Source organism: Spea bombifrons, chromosome 1 (assembly GCF_027358695.1).
Source record: "Spea bombifrons isolate aSpeBom1 chromosome 1, aSpeBom1.2.pri, whole genome shotgun sequence".
Lineage (NCBI taxonomy): Eukaryota > Metazoa > Chordata > Amphibia > Anura > Pelobatidae > Spea > Spea bombifrons.
Window position 1 is genome coordinate 99,533,500 of NC_071087.1, and position 11,455 is coordinate 99,544,954.

The window sequence follows — 11,455 nt, forward strand, 5'->3', positions numbered from 1 at the left end:
CAAAGAACACACTTGAACAATGTGAAATGCATTTTAATTTGTCAGCAGAAGAAGAGGTGTGATCGTTATTCATATATAATTTTTTTTTATTATTATATTTCCAATTTGACTGTATATCAAGCTGTGAGCTCCCTCATAGTTCCTTTGAATAAATCTGCTCAGTCAGGAGTGTAGGTTATCTGCAAATGTACTCACACCCAAGCAATGTCCCCCTGGCTTCTGTGTTCAGAACTAATCATACAAGCACCTCCTCAATGCCATCAGCAAAGAACTGAAAGGTGAAGCTTAGTAGACCTACACAGGCTTTCTCATAGAAACCCTTTATGCAGGGCTCTGGGAAGCTGGGGATACACATTATCAAAACATAAAACAGACATACAAATGGTTGACCATTCCATGATTATTCTTCCATCTTAAGTTATTCTCCCTGTAAAGTTAAACAACCTAGGAGATAACGAGGTTACGATATTGCCATTTTAGATTGTGACTACATGTGACTAGTTTTTACATTATGCTGACCAAAGTGCTTTTCTGCATCATGAGCGCTATATAAACTTGATTAAGTAATTGAGTTCCTTCTGTGAGTTCATATATCCCATGTGCTACATGGTAACACTATAGGTGGTGATCGGCAACCTGCAGAATAATGTACCATGGAAAAAATAATTGATACAGCAAGCCCGAGTGAGATGCAGGACAGTAAGTAGCTACTCAACTTTTGCCATATACTACCAAATTCAGCTTTACACATATAAAAAAAGCCCCTAACGTTTAAAAACATTGCCAAATAATCATACTCTGTTTTATTATGATGTCATATCTATACACTGATCTATGCAGATTAATGTCTACCTACTAAGGTTGCTAAATGTTTAATTTAAATATCTGTGTATTTCTATTCCCTGTAATAGTGGGCACCTACCGTATATGTTAACTGTGGGTGACTTAAGTATGGCAGCTGGGATCTGTTAAACAATGCAAATGCAGGAGGAACTTTGCATATGTTTGCAATAAACTTGTATCTGTCATAGAAAAGGCACCAAAAAATACCAGAATAACAATACTCTCAAAGTGATCAATAAACGTAATCATAAAGAATCAACATGCCACTGTCCAACAGAATCACAAATGATCACAAAAATACTTGGTAGGGGGAGTGGGGTATGCCCACCAGGAGTAAAGTTAAAGAATTATTATTTTTTTAAATGGAAGGGTCAATTGATTTTTTCCACAAATTACATATGCTGAAGGATTAAATGTTATACCAGGGGTCAAGAAATTTGGTTTGGATCAAAAAGTTAGAAGCCAGCTGTTTTTTTTTTCTCGACTTTTTTCTTCCCCAATCATGGTTTTATCTTCCTGGCCCCTGGGGTTTGTCGGGCCTTGCCATACACTAACGTTTATTTACACACTCTTAACACCATACCGCAACAGACACACACTTACATCTTCGGATCACAAGCACTAACACCTTACAGCAACACACACACGCTAACATTCTACACTCATGTCACACATGCCAACACCATACACTAATACACACATTATATGCTGACATACACACTCATGCTAATGCCATACTGTATCATAACCACCACACATGCTAGTACCACACTCTTATACACATGGGCATACACACACACGGGGTAGCAATATACATAAATAAAGTTACACTATAACACTATGGACACATACACACTGAATCTTGAACTACAATACAGTAGGCATACCAACTCTGGCACTATATATTTACACACACATTGACTCTAGAACTATACATTTATACACATACTACAGTATATACACAGTCACAGACTGACTCCAGCTCCTAAAGGAGGTGTGCAGAGGCAAGTGCAATGAGGCACCCAGCGAGGTCAAGTAACATGCGGATTCATGATGGCAGCCCGGCGTTTGTTAAGCCATGATTTCTTTTTTTAATGGCCCCATCTATTCATATTCAAGACTCCATTCTGTAATACTAACAAGGATACTGTATTCCTATTGTCTCTATAGTTGTCCCACTGCAAAAACAGAACATAGAGAAAAAACCTGGAAAGTCTCCAAACATGTAGTTTATATCTTTCTATGGAATAAAGAAGCCATTGAAAAAAATGTTCAGCTTCACCCAGAGAGAATCCTTGTTACAAAATTCAGGTAAATAAATGGTAATGATATGGTCTGATATACTACAAAAAGGGGGACATTACTGTACAAACATCCCATATTTTAATGAATCCTACCTGCATCATTGTGGTTGCCATACTTGGAACTACTCTACATAGCTTCCAAATCTTTATTTTGTCTATATTAAATCTTATTAATATTTCACATGCAAGTACAACGTGTCACATGCTCCTCATGAAGCATTAAACATTAAGCTCACCTCACTGTCTGGGATCTAATCACTCCTTAACGGCATGCATACAGAGTCCTTGGTAAATCAAGTATATTATTAAAGGCACTGTCTGCTAATTAGCAGGATGGCTAACCTTCCAAGCATGCACCAATTCATTCACCTTGAGCTGAATAGTGAAGTGCTTTTGAGTGAACTTATGTAGGAAAATATGCAACCTAAAAATAATAAAAACAACAATAATAAAGCTCTTGAATGATGTGTGATATCAATAAAAAACTATTGGGAAATGTTCAGCCCACAGTGATGTAGAATCTGCTACCTGCCCAATGGCCTAGGTATGAGCAAACTGCTCACTGGGATGCTACATAACAAAGCCCCTACACTGGGGCATGCTTTTAAAATGCAGAGTGCATTCTCCAATTCACTGAAGGTGGCAGAAGGCTGAGCTTGAAAGAGCGGATGTGGCTTTGGTCCTTTATGTTCAGCAGAGGCACAGGGTCCACGGACCCACATGAGTTTCCTAGTTGTAAAACTCCATGATTATGTTGAGCGAAGCCTGCCACCTAACATCCTGGAGCAAGCCACATGGAACTTTAGATGTTCAGAGGACTATGCGGTGCAAAGTAATTCAAACTGCAATATCTAATTATTACAGAATGCCTCAGACTTGGGTCTTCTATGCCTGGCATAGCTGTTGGAGAGATCCAACACTACAGCCCCCGCAGCATAATTTTATGTGATATATCAAGATGTCTTTCTCATGAATTCTACTACTGGCAGAACAGGCCTCAAGGCTTTCCTTAAAAGTGTCACAGCAACACCTATAGGTTTCCTCCAAACCACCATGAGCCCCATAACAAACTGTTCGTCATAACCCATATAGCTTAGCTACTAAAGGAAGCTGGGCAAGAGATGACACCACTGTATGAAAGGGTCTGTCTACAGGTTACTTTGGGTGCACAAATGAATCTTCTGCCTCTAATAGCTTCAAAAACAAACAAGCATCCTACCAGGTCCAAGGCCAGAGTTCCCCACAGCAGGTGGTGGAACTCTGGTACGTACTTTATACTGTTCCTGTGAGGAATGATTGAGGTGTGGGCTCTCTGTTAGACTTGAACATTTAAGACAGTAACTGCCCAAGAGAAATGACAACTCATATAACATGACCCATAAAGACAACAAGATATAAATATATTTACCATATTGTCTATGGCATTATATGCTCTGACTTCATGGTGCTTTATATAATGAATTCACCTCCAATTTCTCTGAAAATATGTATGTTTAAACCTTTTAACCACTGACATAAAGTGACAGACACAAATGATAAAAAAATGAACATATTACAATCAAGTAAAATAGTAATATGATCACGATTGCCAATTTCACTAATTTACTGACATCACTAACATTTACTGTCCATGGCATTACTAATTACTACTATATATATATATACATATAGATAGTGATGTTCATTGGCCTAATCTGTCCTTTGTTTCACTTCCTCGTGACTAGGGTTTTACTGTCACGCTGCTTTTTTGCCTTTTTACTTTATTCAAACACAAATCCCCTTCTCCATCTATAGTTCACCCACACAAATAATATATTGGTTTTTTTAAGGGCAGAAAGAGCTTTCTCTTTGTACCATTTTTTTTGGACATGCTTTCATTTAATATGACTTAAATGTCATAAAACAGCAAAGGGATTTGAATTCCCCCTCAATTTTACTTAACATTTCCACAACTTATAGTAGAGTAATATCTCACATGCATAGGTTTTTAATTTTGTATGGGAGCAAAATGCTCCCCTACATACTACACATTTTTATTTATTTTAATATTTTCACTTATATGCCCTTTGCTGCTGATAAATCAGTGTTCAGTAAGCAGGGCTCCATTATCCTAAATTGCTGGGGGCATCAGTGGTCTTAGGAGGGTCTAGATAGACCATCTGAGAACCTTTTTAATGTTGTTTCCGGTGCTGTCAGGGCATTCTCCTGTATTCCGGTGTAACCGGTGCTCACACACAGCACCGTTACAGGCAGCTGGAAGCTAGCAATGCTGGGCTCTGCTGATTGGGGAGACCACAGGAAAACCTCCTTTGTAGCGGAGGGGGTGAAATCCATACAATGTACTATTACATCCTTGGACGCATAAACCATGTTTTATAGGACATAATTGTACGGCCTAACCGTCACAAAGAGAATAGATTATTTTTACTTATTCACTCTTAACAGGGTAACTGGTTCTTAATGCATGTGTGAGAGAGCATTCAAGTAAGTGTGTGTTAGTCTGTGTGCACATTTATGTTAATGTTTGTGTTAAATTCCTTTGCTTTGCGTGCCTTATGCTACATCTAAGTCTCCGACCCTTTGTCCTAACACTGAAATATACTAATATGCCCCCCCTCCTCAGTCTCTGCCCTTAAAGTACATTAAACCATTCCTTCTATTTTTTTTCACAAAATGCTGTGTACACTTCTTAGTGTGTGCTAAAGAGCTGGGAAAAAATATCTTAAAAGCTCTAGATATACAGGTGTAAAAAGGCTCATAAGGACAATGCAGATGGAGGATGATGAAGTGCTGAATTAGGTATAATGGAAGGGCTTTTTGTGCTGTTTCAGAGCCAAACTAGGTACTCAGACAGAAAAGCAATTGAAGCATCAGGGGGAAAATCCATAATAGAGAAAATGTACTCAGTTACATCTACCTGTAAAAAAGTATTTGTAAGACATGTATGATCATGCAACTATGCTACTAAGAATCAATGGGAGATTAAAGGGAAACATAGAATGTAGTGTAATAATTAGGCTAGAGCTACCAACTGTTGTTTGGCACAGAGGTCAACGTATTCCACATTTACGGACCAGTTAGTATCGTAGTGTTCCTTATTTACGCTTACAAAAGCCATGTGCAATACATAGCTTGCATTATTGATGCAAAGGTATTAAACAAAGGTAGTTCTTAGGCTTCAAACAAATACAGCTCCATCTCCGTAACATTTTTGGATCTATTCCCTCCATTGCTTCTCTATACATGCTTCTCTATGTACTATATACGGTACATCTAATCCCCATTGCAGAAAGAGTTTGGCTTGCCCTTTATAATCTATAGTTAAATCGGTAAGATTTCTTCTAAATCTTGTCATCCAATAAATTATGCATTACACAGAGCCAGTCTAGCCCTTCTTGTAGGATAGTGTTGGTCCCTCACAATAGATAATATCAGAGTATCAGGTAGTTGCAACCACAACTCTACTGCCAACTTTATTGTTATCGAATAAACCCCCTTGTTTCTGATGTGAAACGCAAGAACAGGCATCTTAAGCGTCTGGATTGAACAGCTTCACAAACATTATTATTATTATATATTAATTTATATAATGTCATCATATTCTACAGCACTGTACAGGGGTTAAACAGGCCATAACATATAATTTGGACCTATAGAAACAGAAGGCGAGGAAGGCCCTATTCAAAGAAGCTAACAATACAGTATAGTTGTCTTTTGTTTCATATAGAAAACCTCTAGCAGGCAGCTGAATCCCAACCATTTTTATGTACCAGAAGACTAGCCCCTCTACTAAGTCAGCACATCAATGGCGCTGATAGCTTGTTGATATTTTTGGGCTTCCAGTTTTTTTTTTTTAAATATTTTATTACAACTGCTTCCTGAACACTTAAGTTTTATATATTTTTCATTCAATATGGAGTACCTGGAAGTCATATTTAGTTGTATATGCAGATATAGCTGGGTTTTCTTTTGCCGAGGGGAGAATCTGCTCAACGGCCATGACAAAGAACATGGACTACTGCATGCTCATAATCTCCACACCTTCCGTTATAGCCATAACCTCCCTCCATTGCTGGTTAGTCAATAGCTAATCTGTGATGTTATTTCCCTGCAAACCTAAATTTATGTCATTCTTAAGAAATAGTGCTCTCACGGCACCGTATGCTTTAATAAGGATTTACAAAAGAAGCAATAGCATAATCTAATTCTGTGAACTTTTTAGGCATGAAAAACCCCGCTAGCCTTTTGCAACCAGCTGCAGAAGTGTATTGTCTTGATTCCAAGACACTTCTCCACAGAGGATATTGCCAATAAACATCAAGTGTATAATTAACATGCTTATTTTTATTCCCCTAATGCATAACTTTGCCACGGCTCACTCCCGCATTATCTTCAAATCCCACTACAGAGAAAAACATCCTGCTTCGAGCTTCACTGCCTTACTATATTTTTCTATTGTTCAAAATTATACACAGTAATAAAACCAGTTCTTTAAACAGTGTCTCCAATGCAGAAGTTACAAATACAGGTCACCCCTCTTTTATTTCATTACATGACTATTTTTGTAGTTTAGTGTATCCATCGGGTACATCCAAAAAACAGAAATGTCACTTCTGTATTGAGCTTTTACAGAGGGAGTCTGACATCCCGTATCTCCTGGTCATCTTAAATCCCCCAATTCACTACTACACCCAGTCTAAACCATCCCTCCCATTAGGTCCTACAGCCTCTGACTTTGCACCTTGCTTTAAGATAACATTTACACAATTAAACATGAAACCTCTCTACAGGTCCACATTCCCCTTCCCTTTTCAGACACTCTCAACTCTCCTTCCTCCTTTTTTGTTCCCTTCAGTTGTCTCCATTCACTAAAGAAGAGTTATATGTGCTCTTCTTCTTGCCCAACCACCTGTCCCCTTGATCATATTACCTCTTATCTAAGCCAATCTCCTATCCAGTCTTGCCCCTACCCTAACATCTTCAGTCTCTCCTCCTCCATTCCACCATCCTTCAACCATGCCACAAGTATCATCTTGCAAATACCCTTCCAGAATCCTACCAGTTTATAAAACTATCGCCCAATCTTTTTATTTCCTTTTACTGTATATGCTTTATTACTATTATTAGATGACCCCGATTATAAGAATACCCCCCAAAATGTGAATATTAATTTAGGAAAAAAAGACAAAGCCTGAATATAAGACTACCCAATAGGAAAAAAGTTTTACTAGAAATATTAATTCAAATGTAAAACCTTTTTTAATATTTAATAAAAACTATGATTGAGAAAAATGCATAGTTTTTATTTCCTATTATTTGCCAACCTGTGTCCCCAGTTATGCACATCTGCACCCCCAGGCTTGCTACTCTGCCCCGCAGATATGCTTTGTACCCCCTATATGCCACTCTGCCAGACTTACCAATGCATCCCCAGACTCGCAAACCCCCCGTGCTCCAGACAACCTGGTGTCTAGCGGGGGCAGCTGGTGGACGTCTCTGTGATGTGCATAGACAGCCTCTGCTGCTGCCCCGCACTTCTGCCGGTGCACTTCTGCCGGGCCATCACACAGACGTCCACCAGCTGCCAGAGAAGAGGATCCAGGTCCCCTGCAGCACTGCGGGGGATCCAGATCTTAGTCTTATAGTCAGACCTCTATTTGAGATTATAAGATGACCCCGAATATAAGACGAGGCTCTGAAAAAAACCTTGTCTTATATTCGAGCTAATACGGTACCTCGAAGCTTCTTGAATGGCTTGTAAACATCTAGCTAAAGTTCTCAATTTCAGCTTTTTACTCGATTTGGCTCTTGACAATACTATGACCACTCTTAGTAAAGTGACCAGCAATTTATTCACTGCTGAATCCAAGGGCCACTATTCAACAGCAAGGTTGAACTGGATGGATTTGTGTCTTGTTTTTCAATGTAAGCTATTATATAATCCTCCTGGACCTTTCACTATCCCGAGTTACTCATCCTCTCTACATTTGTTACATCCCAAGGCTCAGTTCTATGATCCCTTCGTTCTCACTTTACACTGTCTCCTTTGGGAAACATTGGGCATTTAGACATTTCTACCCCTGATCTTTCTCTTTTTGTGACACTAATTGCCTTGCCGCTGGATCTTTAAACATTTCCCAAAACTCAAATCACTCTAAAACTTTTTTATCTTCCCTCCCTCAATGTCAATTGTGCTACCCCATGTGCTTGCTGTCTGAGTGTCGCAATGACTCCGACCTCTCCTTCAACCCTCACATTCATTCTATTTAAAAAAAATTAAAAAATTTCATCTACCACTTAAAACTGCTTTTATTTGCCTCTTCCTAATGCAAGAAGATTTTCTTTAGGCACTAATCTTACCTGGTCTCTTTCACACCCATTTTTCCCCTATACAATCCATCATAAATGTTGCTGAATAGTGAATCGAAGCAGCAAATATTCCAAATAAAGGCTGTAATTGATTGTTTTAAAATTATATCTGATGTGAACAGAGTGCATGCCTCAATTGACTTGCCAAAAGAAATGTATGATGTTGTGAAAACTTGAGTTTGAAGTTTTTAGCCAAGGTGTATATAAACATTTGGCCTCAACTGTAATTCACTTAAACAATGTTTACACTGAGATACAGTTGTGTTGCTGTTCCACCTCAAACATTTACACATGAAATTCTTGCGTTGTATACGTTATACCCTACCTCCTCAAAAGTTCATGTGAGCAGAGCTCTTCTCACCTTTTGTTTTAGTAAGCCTAAATTATTTTGGGATGCGCTACTTGATATGTCCCATTAACTTATTGTACATCATTGCAGAATATGATAGCTATATAATAATAATAATAAATAATAACATAAATCATATAACATGCATAACTAAACCATAGAGATTAATACTTGATAGGAAAGTTAAGAAAATGTTACAAGCCAATGCACTTAAAGGGGAAATTCCATGGGGAAAAAATGTGTTATTTTCTGTATACAGTAATGTAGTTTAACATTGATCAACTCTTTTTTTTTTTTATTATTATTTTGTTCCAATAAGGTCCCTTTATCTGCAGGCCTGGAGAATACCATGTTATACGTTCATCTACTTTCCCTGGTCAAACACCACACTGATCTGATGGCAATAATAAAGAAATTCTACTTCTCTTCCTCCTTAGGCTTTCATTAATCAGGGTGCCAATGCATAGGTGATTATAACTGAGCCATTCTATTTTTTTTACTGCAAGGTGGTAAAATAAGGGATTACGATGCTTGTCTAGTAGATCGGGCAAAAGACCATACACAAATGACTAGGATACATTTTATGTAACTTACATATACATTAGAAACATTATAAAAATAGAAAACAACCCAATAACTTGCAAAACTTGTTTCTAATGCAATACTAGAAAAAAGAAAGTTCCCCTTTAATGATGCACTATTTTGATGTCTGCAGTGTTCTAGTAAATTATGTGTAATGGCACTTGGTGGCCATATTTTAATGCCCATGGACAAGTTTGAGCTTTTTCTGATTACAATGTCAGTGCTGGCACGTATGAAAGGCTCTGTCAGCGTAACAGAGAGTAATTGATTATATTATATACAGCTCAATGACCCTTAATGCCCCTGCATATCTATGTAGATACACAGTTCAAGGGGGATTTTTAGCCCTCCATTAAAAAAGCCCTCTGTGGAAGGTTTCTAAAGCAAAATTGCTGACTGTTTTTGTTTTTGTGCACTATTTAAATTTTAGTCCTCAAACATATACTTAACTTAACAAAAACTCCACAACCCCATATTTCTGTATGCAGACTAGATGAGAAAGAGGGACATTAATGACTAAATGCTGAAACTGCTTTCTTGAAGCGTAAAATATAATTAAAAAAAACCTTAATGGGTTACAGTGTGTAAAGAACCATAAACTTGGCTCAGAACTATAAAGTTCAAAACTATTGAAAAAAAAAATTAATTTTTACTTCAAGATCTCTGTCAAGTGCAGCACTATTCTTCACATGACCTGCTAACATTCCTCCAAAGTAACCGAACACTATAATAATTTATATACGACAATGAATAATAATTTATATGCTATAATAATTTATGTGATAATGTCACTAAATCTCCAGTCTGTAGTATACAGATAAACAGCCCCTTCCCCCTCCTAAGGTTAGGTGACCGATTCATGGAGGGTGGTTATAGCCACAATGTGACTCCACATATCACTTGTAGCAGCTTAGGATGAATTTACCCCTCTAAGCCAGCTGTGGCATTTTTTGTCGGCGAGCCCAGGGCAACCAGCCCCTGAGCAGGGCAACTAAAGTCATTTATAAAGCATACATTTAACACAACATGCATAACACGTCATAAAAACGCGCTGCGGGAGAGACCTACAATCAGCACACGGGATACATTTTGTGTGATATACGATATATGTGTTTGTGTCATTCGAGGCCGAGTAGGATTTCTTCCAGATGTTATTCTTACGAATAATACGCCGCCTTCCATGACTTTCGGAGCTTCAGTTTAATAAGTTGCCCTCCCCCCCTGAAACATGGCAAGTTTTCAAACCGCTGTTCATTTACAGGGTGGGCAGCGCTAGGGGACCCCCTCACCAACCGGAGGGACTCCCCCGTGCCAGCCACATCTGTGCACACAGCACCCCACGGGCTTTCGCCCCTAAGCCGGTTTTAGTGGCGAGGAAGCAATGAGAGCCATGTTTATTCCCTCCCCTCTCTCCGGAAAGTTTTTACAGGCGATCGATGGCAGCTCTGCCATGCTGCGGGGGAGAGAGGGCAGCAAAATACAACGAGGAGTCAGTGCTAGGGGTGGGGAGGCTGATGAAACATACCTGCTCAGCAGATCCGGGTGTTTTGGGGGGGACACAACAGCCCTTAAATGTGTGGGTGTATTTTCTGAGTGTGAAGGTACAGCTTCAGGCCCTGTTCCTGTTCCTCCTCCTCCTCCCCTCCGTCATGTCATCGTGATCAAACATGTCTGTGTGTTTTCCCTCTGACTTCCTGATTCTGCTCTGCTAGACAAACTCAGCCTGTGTCTGCAGGCCTGCCTGTGCACAGCTACCACCGACACACACACTGGCACCGCTGTACAGGCACAAGGACAACACAACCCGGCTGAAGAACTGGGCTTCGGGAGGCGAGGCGGCACTTCGTGTGCCCGTGATATTTGTACACAGCAAATGCAACCATTGCAAGGCTGCCAGAGTTTATAACATGCGCTGCACACACCACATCACCATGACCGATGCAAGAAGGCAGCATTCGGGCAGGTGATCAAACATCTCAATACCTTCAAATAATCTTTAACAACAACA

At 39.2% G+C, this 11,455-nt stretch overlaps 1 protein-coding gene across 3 annotated transcripts in view; it reads right to left on the reverse strand.

The window, feature by feature from the left end:
* The window catches only part of SMARCA2 (SWI/SNF related, matrix associated, actin dependent regulator of chromatin, subfamily a, member 2), a 71,304-nt gene extending 60,185 nt beyond the window's left edge, over positions 1-11,119 (reverse strand). For all 3 annotated transcript variants that reach the window (XR_008354244.1, XM_053466255.1, XM_053466244.1), the window contains exon 1: positions 10,973-11,119. The gene's annotated coding sequence lies outside the window, so the exon portion shown is untranslated. The remainder of the gene's footprint in view (positions 1-10,972) is intronic.
* Positions 11,120-11,455: the final 336 nt, after the last annotated feature.